Raw genomic sequence first — 14,248 nt, forward strand, 5'->3', positions numbered from 1 at the left:
AACAAAACTGACAGAAAAACCCATAGAAATAAAAAGTTTAAGAATTCTTCCTGCTGGTGTGCACTCCTTCTAATAGCAGACTTTTGCAAATGGATTTTTAAAGTCTACATTTTAAAAATTGAATGTTTGTAACAAATAAATTATATAGAAAAGTAAATGACAAAATAAAAAAAGATTTCTGGGAGGCAGAGGTGGAAAACTCATCCAGCAGTTATGGTGTAAGTTGGGTGCTCAAGATTGAGTTTTATACAACAGATATCTTAGATGACCTCATTGTCTGCCATATAGGTACACTCAGCATACTCAGGGGTGATTTGAGTGCTATGGATAGAATTGTAGGGCTCAGTAAGAGTTCTGGAAACCTAGGGGATTTGGTAAAAGGAAAACTCCAGCTTGGACTTCTTGAACCCAGAGCCGATTCCCCTACCAAAGCTGTGAAAAATAAGTCCTGAGGACCTACATACTGGTCAGTAAGTTTGTGAATTTTGTCCAACATTAGGTAAATTCTGTCCTATCCAAGGGTATATTGATCACAGCCATAGTTATTGGTGTTATTTTGCTACCTTTGATGACCAGCAGCTTAGGGTGGAAAGCTGGCAGTAGGTACCAATGCAAACATCATAAATAACAGTGGGTTTCAGGTCTACAAACACTACTCTGGGCATGTGATTGCTAGCACCTGTCTCATTGAAGGAAGTGTTGAAGGAGTCTTTGTCTTCCTTAATGTTTTTGTTACTTGGCAATAGGTCATCCAGCTGGATGCTATGTTCCAGGCAGTAGAGTCCCAGAAAGCATTGCCAATCTGGATACCAACTTGTGCAATGTGGATGGATACACACTCATACATAGATGCTGTAGGTTAGGAAGTAAAGGCAACAAAAGCAGACCAATAATCCTGCTTACTGTATCCCATAGTCTACAAGTCAATGTAATTAACTCAATGAGCTTTAAAAAACAATTTATTTTTTTATTTTTATTTTTTATTTTATTTTATTTTTTTTTTTTTGCCAAGAGAACTATATTGAATATTTTGGTGACCTGAGGCATGCATGACATCAGAATATGATGTGTTCCCACGTATTCCAAGTTTTCTATAGGTCAAATTCTTTGTTATACTGTGTCTTAATAATGAATCTTCACAATCTCTTTCCCTCTTCTTTTTTAAATTAGATATTGTCTTTATTTACATTTCCTGATTTTCCCTCTGAAAACCCACTATCCCATCCCCCCCATCACCAGCCCACCCACTACTGCTTCCCTGTCCTGACATTCCCCTATACTGTGGCATCCAGCCTTGACAGGACCAAGGGCCTCACCTCCCATTGATGTCCGACAAGGCCATCCTCTGCTACATATGAGGCTGGAGACATGGTTCCCTCTAAGTATACTCTTTGGTTTGAGATTTAGTCCCTGGGAACTCTGGGGGGGGGGTCTGGTTGGTACATATTATTCCTCCTATGGGGCTGAAAACCCCTTCAGCTCCTTGGATCCTTTCTCTAGCTCCTCCATTAGGGACCCTGTACTCAGTCCAATGGTTGGCTGAGAGCATCCACCTCTGTATTTGTATCAGACACTTTCAGAGCCTCCCAGGTAACAGCTATATCATGCTCCTGTCAACAAGCACTTTTTGGCATGCCAATAGTGTCTGGGTTTGGCAACTGTATACGGGATGAAGTCCCAAGTGGGGCAGTCCTTTCCTTCAGTTTCTGCTCCACACTTTGTCTCTGTATCTCCTCCCATGGGTATTGTGTTCCCCTTTCTAAGAAGGCCTAATTTGGTCTTCCTTCTTCTTGAGCTTTATGTGGTCTGTGAATTGTATCTTGGGTATTCAGAGCTTTGGGGCTAATAACCAATATTATATGTGTTCTTTTGTGATTGTGTTACCTCACTCAGGATGGTGTTTTATAGTTCCATCTATTTACCTAAGAATTTCATATATTCATTGTTTTTGATAGCTAAGTAGTACTTCATTGTGTAGATGTACCACATTTTCCACCTCACACTAGTCAGAATGGCTAAGATGAAAAACTCAGGTGACACCAGATGCTGGTGAGAATGTGGAGAGAAAGAGGAACACTCCTCCAATGTTGGTGGGATTGCAAGCTGGTACAACCACTCTGGAAATCAGTTTGGCAGTTCCTCAGAAAATTGGACACAGTACTACCTGAGGACCCAGCTATACCACTCCTGGGCATATACCCAGAAGATGCTCCAACATGTAATAAGGACACATGCTCCATTATGTTCATAGCAGCCTTATTTGTAATAGCCAGAAGCTAGAAAGAACCTATATGTCCCTCAACAGAGAAATGGATACAAAAAATGTGGTGCATTTATACAACCTCTTAATAAGAGAATGTGAAAAGTGACAGGGGCAGGATTTAGTTCAGTTAAGATGGAGGTGTCCTAGTTTCAATCCCCAGTACTACTAAAACAAGCAAAAAATGCAAAACTACAAAATTCAGGAGAAGCTAACATATTCAGTTGATCACTTGAGTGAAATAAGATATCAATCCATAACTGCCTAAGTCATGACCCTGAATGTGACACTGTTCTGATTATAATTATGATGCTGAGTTTTAATTGTCAAACTGACTAGATTTTGTCAATCTGGCCCCATCACTGAAACAGGGTTCTGGGTCTCTAAAAATTTTCATTGAAGTAGGAAGGTCTGCCCTGAGTATGGTAGCTCTATCCCATGGGTGTGATCCTGAACTAAATTTAAAAAGGAAAGGGACCTGAGCACCAACATTCATAGCCCTATGATTCCTGGCTATAGATGTAATGTCTTCAGCTACCTCACACTTTTGCTACCATGCCATGCCTGTCATAATAGACTGTACCCTCAAACTGGGGAAAATGAACCCTTCCTATCTTAACTCATTTCTATCAGGGATTTTGTTACAAGTGAATCAGTCTATATTACCATTTAGGTTATCTTTCAGCTCTACAATTCCATAAATCTACAAGGCAAGCAGGCATCTCAGATTAAACCCAATTGCTCATCCATTAGTGAAAGGTGATGGTAACAGATTTATAGCCAGAGGGTTCTCTCAGTACATGCAGTGATATAAATAAGACTTCTTTGTTTAAAACAATGCCATCCTTGCTTTCTAACTCTGACCCTGTCTCCCCAATGACTGGGTAAAGAGAGAACCATATGGCTAATTCTGGTAGATGCCTACTTTTAGGAACGGCAGCACCATAAGCCCCGCCCTGCTGGAAATCTGGCCCCTCAGCAGGTAGGAATGTGGCATCCACAGTAGCAGCCATGTGTATGCACCAAGCATTGGATACACTAGATTGATTTTGAGAACAGTCTTAGAAAACAAACCTCAAGAAAATGAAAATCATCAACCTTCAATACTTCCCAATGGTTTATCACTATAACTCAGAGGCATATGTCATTGCCACTCAGGGAGCTGAAAATGCTACCCCCTTTCTAATTTGAATTAGAAACCCAAAGCTTCTTCTCTTTATTAAGTAGGCTTTCATGACTTTATAACTCTTTCTTAGTGAGTCACATAGGAAAATACCTTTCTGTGTTAGGTGCTCTTCTGGAAGCTTGCCAGGACCTATGAGTTCCCTTGTGATGGACACATTTAGAGATGCGTCTCAGATTTCTGAAAGTTGCATGTGTATTTATAATTTTCTAGCAGATGGTCATTAAAGCTCTTGAGAAGGGAGAATCTTTTCCAAACACAAGGTCGAAGGCACCCTATAGATCTCTCATTCTCCACTTATCTCAAGCACTGACCACACCTTTACTTACTGCTATGGTCCAAACTCAGCAGCACAGAAGGCACAAGTAAAAGTTTCTTGCTCGATCATAAGTCCAACACTTAGCTTGAGAGATGCTGGGTATTCTGACAGTACTGATAAAATCACATAGATCACCATCTGGGCATGTATGTTAGAGATTTTCTACAGCATGCTGAGTAAGGAAGATGTGCCATAGCTGTGGGTAGCGCCCTCTTGGACTGAACCAAGACAAGGAAGCTGAGCAACTGCATCCTGACTAGAGACAAAGCATGACTTGCCTAAAGGCTTCTGCCATGGTGTGATGGACTGACTGTACCCCCAAACTCTGAGACAAAATAACCCTTCCTTGAGTTACTTTCTCAAAATATTTTATCACAACAAAAGGAGTTTTGGGCATTGGAAGTCTTTTTATAGCCTCTGGAGCCTCATAGGCTTTTATTTCTACTTTGGTTTTCATTATTTACTTACTGTGACTTTGAGCAACTAATGATTTTTATGAATCTCATCTCTTTATGTGTAAGATGGGACTAAAGTGAGGAGGCACGATGCTCAAATAAAACGCTCTGCCTTTCTCTCTGTTTCTTTTTCTTTGTTTTCCCCCTGCACCCCATCTCTATCATGTGTGTATAAAAACAGTATTTTCTTTTACCAAATTACTTTTCTAACTCTAATCCGAGATCACTGTGAAGTGCCAAGGACTTAGGCTTCTCCCATGTCATGGTTGTTATATAAGTGGTGCCTAATGATAGTTGTTTCCTTTCTTTGATTATAGAATGTTCTAGGTCCTTATAGGCTGCTTCAGTTAAGACTTTGAACAAACTCAGAAGCTCTGAGTCTTACTCTCATCCCTTGTCCCCATGTCAGAGCTAAGACTTGCCCATCCTTTGTCACAATGGTACTGGCATAACTCTTTGGTCTGTCTGTGCCTCTTTCCTAGAGCTTTCAAAATCGATTTAAATTATATTTAGACTCATTTTCTAAAGAATTCCGAGATGCCATCTCCACCTCAGGGAAAATAATGTGATATATAACGTAGATAGCCAAGAGTCCAGGGTTAATTTCCAATTATAGAAGACATGACCCTGCAGTACACCATTTCTCATCTCCTTTCTCCTCTCCAAAACAGAGCTCGACCCATGTTGAGTACCTGGTTGTGAACATCACAGAGGAACTGTTATGACAGCAGGAGTGCAAAACATAAAAGAAGAAATCCATAGGGCACTGGGGACAGAGTTTCTTCCCAGGACATCAGGTGTGATTGTCAAGAGATGGAAGATACCCATGTCACACCACCAGGAGCTGAGCTATAAAAGTAAAAAAGAGCTCTTGTCAGATTTTAAAGACATAAGAATCCCCAAGGGATCATTGTTGGTGAATGCACAAGGCCATTTAGGCAGGCCTGAGTTATGAAAAGAAAATCTCTACTTGGTAGAAAAGCACATCCAAACTGATTCACCAACGGGCATGTATAGATAGGTACTGCTTGGTGGTACGACTCAGTATAGTCAGTCATGGCTGAGAGACATGAGATTTTCCAGTTGAAGCAGGTTAAAATACATTGAAGAATGAAAAGATTAGGTGGTGGTCAACACTTAGGAATGTCTCTTTGTGTGGTAGAGCTCAATGCTCTGGGTCAGGGAAGATATAGAGAAGACTTTGATCCTAGAAAGCTTCTGAAACACCACTGTCACTGCTGATAATAATAATGACAAATACTGAGTGCTTATTAATGGCCAACAAAACATTGAGAGTGACTTGCTGCAGTGTCAGCTATCAAGCACACAGTCTATATTAAGGCCTGTTACTTCTTTTTATTCATACAATAAATTTTGATCATGTTTTCCTTTCCCCCTACTCCTCCCAGATATTACTCACCTCTCTACCTGCCCAACTTTTCTGTCTCCAAAAAAAAACCCCAAACAAAACATAAGTCAAAATGATTTAAAAAGAAAACAAAATGAAACAAAATCTACCAAAACAAAAGAACAACAAAAACAAACAAACAAAACCATGGAGTTTGTTTTGTGTTTGGCCTCCATGGAGGGTGGCTGACATACCCAGTGACTTATAGAAAACTGACACAGACTTTGGAACACTGACCTAAATGTCTACATCAAAGCTCTCTCCTCAAGGCTCAGGGATTTCTACAGAAGATGAGGTAGAAAGATTATAAGAGCCAGAGTGATGGATAACTCCAAAGAAACATTATCTTTCAGGCACAACAGAACTGATTCACAATTGAACTAACAGAGACCATGAAAGTATTCCTGAGAGCTATACAGATTCAAGCCAGACAATATTTGCAATTGATATTTTCTGGGAAAAGGTCTGTTACTCTTAATCATAGAAATACAGATAAACATAAGTACTAAAGGCAAAGATTAAGATCTATGGAGATTGTGTGCATATGTGTTCATATAGTCATATATATGTAACATATATATACATATAACATATTTATACATCTATACATAATATATACATAAACATATATACATATATACATAATATATACATATACACATACACATATACATACACAAGTATGTGTGTGTGTGTATGTGTGTGTGTTATTCATTGCTTCTGGGGTGGGAACATAAAGGTGAGAGTATAACCAGTCTAGAAAATAAGTTGAGGAAGTAATAGAGGGACTCAGTATCATATCGAGTCTGTGTATATCTCAGGCCTAGAAATGGGTGGGAATTCTGAATCTTCCAGGATAACAGTAAGTGTAAGGAAGAGATGTAAGGAAGAGCTGAGAGATAGTCATGACTGAGATTGGCCATGTTCTACCTGTCTCACATCATCTTGTGTCTGGGATTAACAGTAGTTGTGTGGCACCTTCTAATACTTTGTGTAGTAGTAGTTGGGAAAGAAGAAACCAAAGGAATAAATATAGGATTGACAAAACTACTAGCAAAGGTAGGCAGGGAGAAAGAAGGGCTGTGTAGCTTTATGAGAGCTAGAAAAATTTATTTCATCTTCTAGGTGAATTTTTTTTTCAGGATTCTGAGGGCCTGTGTAGTCAGACTTTATTGAGTTCAGAGAAATTAATAGAAATTGAGTTTAAGATCTTTGGATATAGAATATCCTTCAAAGGCCCACATGTTAAAAGATTTATTCTCATTATGACACTGTTGGTAATTGATGACTACTTTGTAAGTGGGGACTAGTGGAAAGTTTATCACCGAGGGTGCCTTGAGCATTTTTGGAGTCTGCCTATTTTGCTCTATGACTATGAGTATAGTGGCTTGGCTCTGCCATGTGCTCCCCCTTCCCCTATGATGTTTCATTCAAAGCAATAGGTCCAAATGACCATGGACTGAAAACTCCAAAAGTGAGACATAACAAAGTGGATTATCTGGTGTTTTCTCTACTGATAGACAGCACACACCAGAGTAGGAAGATTCTATTCTATTCTATTCATGAGAAGCCTTCAAATAGAAATACTGCTCAAGAACAAATTCCTGGTGCTTTTCCATGTTGACTTTACCCATCACAAACTATCTTCAGCTTTGACAGAGAGAGAGAGAGAGAGAGAGAGAGAGAGAATCAGAGAGAGAGTAAACTCCTTTACTCCATCATTCAAAACCTAGGAAGTTTCTATATTTAACAGAAATCTTCAAGAATCTCATTTGTATTAGGTGTAAGAACATGGGGAACAAACTTAGAGCATTCTTAAAATATAATATGCTTCTATCTCCTTTCTATTGGTATTTGCCAGATATATTCATTAGAATTTTCTCAATAGATAATAAAAATCTAGATTTGAATCCTGAATTTATTATATCCTGACTATGGGAACTTGGGTAAAAACTTGGGATCTCCTTTATGGGGGAGAGAAAGGGGCTTGCGGGACTTTCGGGGAGTGGGGGGCTAGAAAAGGGGAAATCATTTGAAATGTAAATAAAAAATATATCAAATAAAAAAAATAAAATGGGCTAGCGCCGAGGGACACCTCATAGGAATGTTATTAAGGCAAATTCAAAGAATTTCAAACATGTTTTCATTTAGTAAGACAAGTGCTATAGCCAATTGGTATACTTACCAACTCAGATCTTTAGGAAAACTGAAAAGTAGGGATTCTGTAGGTAGTTATGTCATGCTTTTCGCTAGTGTCCATTATATCCCCTAAGAAAATTCCATATACAAAACTGTGATTCATTACAAAAGAAATATTAAGAAGCAATTAAGGCTGATCTAGATATTAACATATGGAGAAAATTCTGATTTTTAGGAGATTCAACAATAGTTGAGAGGTGAACCCTAAACAGAAGAGGCCAAAAGGAAGCAAAGGAAAAGCAGAAGCAGAAACAATAGGAGGATTTGGGCAGTTGGATTAAAGACGGAGAAGGTTTTTTTTGTTTTTGTTTTTTTTTTTTTTTGTTTGGGTTTTTTTGTTTTTTTTGTTTTTTTTTTTTTTTGGCTTATTGGGTTTTTTTGTCTTATGGGATTTTTTTTGAGAGAACATAAAATTGAGTAGGAAGAAAGATGAAGGGAGATCTGGGAGATGTGGGAGTGAGGGATAGAATATGATCAAAATGTTATGTCAAAAAACTTTGAAAAAGAAACTAAAACAAAATTTAAAGACTTCAGTCTCACCAGAAGAAACTAAATTATGTCAGCAACTTTGATAAACTCAAAGGAGAGGTTTGTATCTCAAAAGGTAACCACTTAAGTCATCAAAACATTATATAGGAAAACTTCTGACGAACAGAAACAGTGAGATGACAATATATGGATGATGAAGTGCTATTTTTTGATCATTAAAAAATTGGATTTATTGTTTATGAGTGTTTTACCTGAATGTCTGTAAGCATACCACATGCTTACCTGGTATCTTCAGAGGCCAGAAAAGGACAGAATATCCCCTGGAATTGGAGTTACAGTTATGAACCACTGTGTGGCTGCTGAGAAACTAATCCAGGTCCCCTGGAAAACCAACAAGTGCTCTTAGCCCCTGATCCATTTCTCAGCTGTAAATTTGTGATAATTTGTGATATAACTGGAAAAGAAGACTGATCCGTTGCTGCATTTTAAGTTGCCCATCTATCAAAATGGGAATTACTACTCTGTCCCCTGAAGTGACTGGTGTGAGGACAAACTGATGTAACGAACCTAAGTGTGTTCCTCTGCAACATTTGAAGTCAGGCAACTGTTATGTGCTCTAATAGGAAAAATTGTCAAGCTCATTTGTAACAACTGATCTGAAGCAATTAACAACTTAAGAGTTCATGATATTCCCCCAGGAGAAATCTTTAGGGTCCCTAGGGAAGTAGCACAGCATAGGAGGATTAGAAAGACTGTGGCCCACTCTGCTTCCTATGCTGTGAAGCTTCCTATGCTGTGATACCCTTCCGAGCATCAGCAAAATGGGAATGAGACACAAATGAAGCAATATGTGTCTGACAGAAACAAAACTCCTGGATGATAAGTATGGGACACCCCTTCTGCGTGGGTGTCCTGCTGTTGGGAACAGGTGTCTTGACAGACTCTGGCATACAGATAGACCAAGGAAAGTCCTTTATAATGGTGCTCTGAACACCTTGTTTCTATTCTTGGCTAGTGTGTGTAGCCTTAAGCAAGTAGCTTTCCCTCTCTGGGCTTGCTTCTCTAGCTGCAAGAAGTTACATATGTAGCCAGGAGATTTCTTCTTAGACTTTCCAGCATTATTAGACTCACCGGGAGAGGATAGAAGCCGGTGATGGCAAACAGGAAATTCCCCTTTGTTGATAAGTTCCTCCTCCCACCACCACACCATCCCCCAAAAGGCCCGAGGCAAGGAATCTTTTTATTAAATCATGCAAGAAAAGCTTCAGCCACAATATGAATCGGTTCATCAAGTACCTGGCCTGAAGCAGCTGAATCTCAGCATACTTTGTCATACTTTCATTTGAAAACAAACTCATTTCCGGCCATTTAACTAACCTGTTCCTCCTGGTCTTCTGTAATTTATGTAAATGCTGCTTTGCTATGATTAAAATTTTCTCCCAATCTTCCCTTTTTTATGTGAAATGAAAATGCTAAACTGAACCACAAACCAGCAGAGGTGTCCATTTTCATTATATCAAGGCCCGTGTATAAATGTTGAAAAGTTCCTCTGAGGCAAAAGTAGACAATATGAATGACATTGTCAGCATCTTGGAGAGGAAGTGACAAAGCTGAGTCTTGACCAGAGAGACCCTGAGAAGAGTTCTAAGTGCCATATGCTGTCTTTCTACTGCTTCCGTTGCAGTCTGACTGCCAGGTAACTTTCAGTCTGATTATTCCCTAGACTCCTTCTGCTATTCTTGGACATAGAGAAACTTCATTCACTTGTCAGCAAAGTTACAGGTCAAGTGCAAACCAATGCAAGAAGCAGGAAGTTATGGACTCTCAACAGATTAGATCAGACAAAGGCAAGTGTTTCTCAAAATTTTAATGTGCATAGAAATCTCTTCGGGGGTCTTGTTAAAGTACAGATTCTTATTCCAGATGTCTAGGGTAGATCCCAAGGATCAGCATTTCTAACAAGTCCACAGGTAACATAATGCTGACACTTATGTTTTCATTAATCCCATTTCTAAATATCTCCAGTTACATTTTGGATTCATTTTCTTTTAAAGATGTATTTATCAATTTGATGTATAGGGGCATTTTGCCTGCATGCACAGATGGGGGCATTAGATCCTATGGAGCTACATTTATAGATGGTTGTGAGCTGCCATGTGGGCACTGGGAATTGAACTCAGGACAATGGAAGACCAACTAGTACTCCTAATCACTGAGTCATCTCTCTGGCCCTGGGACTCATTTTTGATACTGCTTAATAACAGTTTGGTAAAGAGAAAACCATCTCTAGTTTTCAATTCTGGATTTTTATTCATTTCTAGATTCTGCTCATGGATCACTCATTTTCAGCACCCTGGGTCTCACGGGTCCTTAAGTACAAGACAGAATTGCTAGCTATCATGTACTGAAGCTGTGAGGCCTGAGAGAATGACAAAGCTATGTTGCAAAGTGGAGACTAAATTAAGACTGTTAGGTCCAAAAGAATTTTGTTCTGAGTTCTCTTTAGATTCTTACAAGGCAGCATTAATGGTAGGAGGTGGGTGGATCATCATTCCTGATATGTTGAAAGACAACTTCCATGATGAGACTGTAGAGGGAGGACATTTATACAAGAGAATCTGCACACTTAACTGAGAAGCACAGGAACATATAGGCAATCTTTTAAGGCCTCTATTAGTGTCCTTGACATAAAGTACTACATTTCCCTATGAAAATGAAGGATTTTCTTCATTGAAAATATCTTGTCAAGTTACTTTGCTTCTGTCTGGATTTTCTGTTGTTGTTGTTTCTAGAGCTTTTGTAGGCTTGTAATGTGTCAAGGCCACTTGTCTGCTGCTACTTTAATAACAGCTTCACTGATCTATGGTCTCTCAAAAGCAATTATTTTACAAGTTGTTGAACTAATTCCTTTACTTTTTAGTATTTCTTACAGAATAAAGGAACGTCTTGAAAAGGGAAAGATGTTTCTCTATTGTAGCCCATTTTTTCAGAAGTACTCTACATGACACAGTTTTACTATTTAAATTGAGTGCTTATTTTTACCCCTTGGTGGCTGGATACGCCATAACACCTTCATTTCATTTTTCAACTTGAAATATAAAAACCCAGTGAAATTTCTTTTATTAAATGACCTCCTGGTTTTTACTTTCACCACAGAAAAACTTTGTAGGGATATGACCCCAGGGCATCCTATTCTACAGAGGCACAGAGAACTTTCCTCTTCAATCTGCATATTTGTATGTCATTGGCCTTCTGGATGAAACCATGACATACTGAGAAAGCACAGCAACACCTAGAAAAACCCCTTCTCTTTCAAAAATGACTAAGGCAAAAAATTCACAGCTACTAATCATAACGAATTCTTCACTTCACAAGGTGAGGTTGTGTGATCTTTTAAAACATATTACCAAATGGGTAAACCCAGAATGAAAAGAAAATCCAACTCTGAAGTATAGTTCAGCCTATATGAAGTAGACTTGCACTACTTCCTCCCAATCCCTCTGATTTCCTTTCCATATTTGTTAGGAACACAGGAATCAAGTTCCATCCACCTCCAGTCATGTGGCCTATATTTAAATACCCACCTCAGAATGGCACAGGGAAAATTTCACACCATGCAAAGGCAGAAAGGGTTGGATAAAAATCCCATTTCTGGTATTTATGATGACTGTGCACTACACCCAGTAACTTAACGCAACTGGGTACTCTTTTGATCTGGACAAGAAGATGAGTACTTACATGATTGATATAGGGATGAAAGAATAGGGCATTTGAAGTACCTAGTACTTAGTGGGTGATTAATAAGCGTTAGCACTTCTGCTGTCACTGTCCAAGACTTAACAGTTCTCTCACTTACTTGCCAGGGTTGCTCCTAATTTCCCACAGTTACTACTCACACCATCTCATCTTCTGAACGAGTGCCTATGCATCATGCACAGGTCAAGGCAATTTCATAACAGTATGCTTCACCACAGAACACTGTGCTTTTTAAAGAGAGATCCTTTGTTTCAGTCTTTAAAGAGAGAGTTAACTGCAGCTGCAGAACTACCCCACCAACTGCTCCCTGGCTTCCAAAATTGGTGCCCTCACCTTTCCCAGCTGAGCTTTCATCCATGCCTCATGTAATAATACTGCAATCACAGTGCAAAGTTTCTAACACACTTCTTTGATTGAAAATGCAATGTCTTTATCTGGCTTTCAGTAGTATTCCAATATTTTTAGTGCTTACTGTGGTATTTTCCCTCACAAAAACCAGACTCAAACTGCCTTTATATATAATCTTCCATGGATCTGAAGCCCTAGTAACCCACTCCTGTGATCAAGTTCTACACATATGCTTGCTTTTCTCACTAACAGAGAGGATACAGCTCAAGCAGAATTCAATAAGAGCCCCGAAAGCCTTGGAGGCTGTGGCCTAGGCCTCTGCAGAGAAACAGAAGTATCAGGGTTCAAAACTGTCTGTTCCTCAGATTCCTTCTTCACTGCACTGCTTTTGTTTTAGTGTACTTTCAATGACTCCAGCAGTAGTCAAAGGGACCAGGGGCTTGTATCTTGAAGTTTTCTACTTGCTGGCAAATATGAGAGGCTCTAGAAAGAGGATAAAAGCCAATACCTCCCAAAAGGGCCATTAAAGCCACCACCTTCAAGGCCCCTTCCTAGATAAATGTGGTGTACTAAAAAGAACCTTATGTAGAAGCTTGGACACCTGGGATCTCGTCCTGCTGTGGTCACTAACTTGCTCTTCATGTAAACTAAGCTGTTGTTAGTATAAATGCTTTTGAAAGTTCCTTCTAATCCAATCATTTATGGGCTGTAAAGAGTCTTTTATCTCAAAGGCTGTGGTTCTTAACCTTTATTGGGTTGCAATCCCATTTGAAATTCAGTAGAATGTTATGAACCATCTGCTCAGAAAAGGCATTACCCTCATGGAATTGTATATGTCATCTTGGGGGCATCATGGAGTTCCAGAATCCATAAGCACCTGGTTAAGATCTGGTTTCATTTGTTTGTGGCTTTGTTTGCTTGTTTTGGGAGTGGGGGATAAAAGATAAGCTAGAGGCAAATGAGAAGCAAGAGCAACAATTCCTTGGACTCAGTCAATCTTAACAAATTTTCCTAACATTTGACCCCAACTTTTTTTTTAACAGAAATGTTTTATGTTTTGTTTTATTTGTTGATTGCTGGAAAAGAAGCTATTTTGAAAAAGTAGGGGGCAAGAAAATCCAGACAGGCCTAGGTTTTGACATGCAAAACATGCTTAGCAGATTTGTCCTCAGAGGCTAGAAGCAAAAAGAGAAAAGTCTATCTTCCTAAACCCAAATTGAGGAAGGACAGTGGGTGGGAATTATTCATGCAGTTTAGCCCCTCTGGCTTTCCGTAACATGTCATGGCAGCAGACTAGAAATCTGAAATTAATCAGCATCCATATTCTTGGAAAGAGACATGATACAATTCTCCAATATTCAGCTAACATCCCTACTCCCTTCCAAATAAGGTAAATGATGGCCCCAACAATAGTCTTCAGATCAGGTAAGACCCCCTAAGAACAGTCTTTAGCCCTGAATCATGCAGAATCCAATGACTTTTGAAGAAACAAGCTGTTCAGAGAAGAGTGGGAAACTAGGCTCTATTCTTCGATACAGATCAGTGGGTGTTTTCACTTCAGTAGAGATTGGAGCTTGAGAGAATCCAGCCATCCAGTGTCCTAGGAATTGCTCACAACAGAAATTCTGGGGAGATGAAGAAAGAATACAAAGGAGAAACAAACACGTGCCTATGACATGTGCTCCTTATTTTATAGGTTCCCAGACACTGCACCTATAAGGCCAGAAAGAGCTGCTCTTCAGCACCAATAGCTCACAAGGGTTTGAAGTAAACCCTTTCCCATCCAGAAAAGGGTTCCTCAAGGCCAAGTCCTTTCAAACCTAAAAGAGAA

General features: G+C 39.3%; 1 protein-coding gene across 1 annotated transcript in view; it reads right to left on the minus strand.

Annotated features, from left to right (window-relative positions):
• Positions 1–10,165: 10,165 nt before the first annotated feature.
• Positions 10,166–14,248, minus strand: part of Ophn1 (oligophrenin 1) — a 353,532-nt gene continuing 349,449 nt past the window's right edge. Inside the window, exon 25 of the mRNA XM_052171168.1 lies at positions 10,166–14,237. The gene's annotated coding sequence lies outside the window, so the exon portion shown is untranslated. The remainder of the gene's footprint in view (positions 14,238–14,248) is intronic.

This window comes from Apodemus sylvaticus, chromosome X (genome assembly GCF_947179515.1).
Source record: "Apodemus sylvaticus chromosome X, mApoSyl1.1, whole genome shotgun sequence".
NCBI classification, from domain to species: Eukaryota; Metazoa; Chordata; class Mammalia; order Rodentia; family Muridae; genus Apodemus; species Apodemus sylvaticus.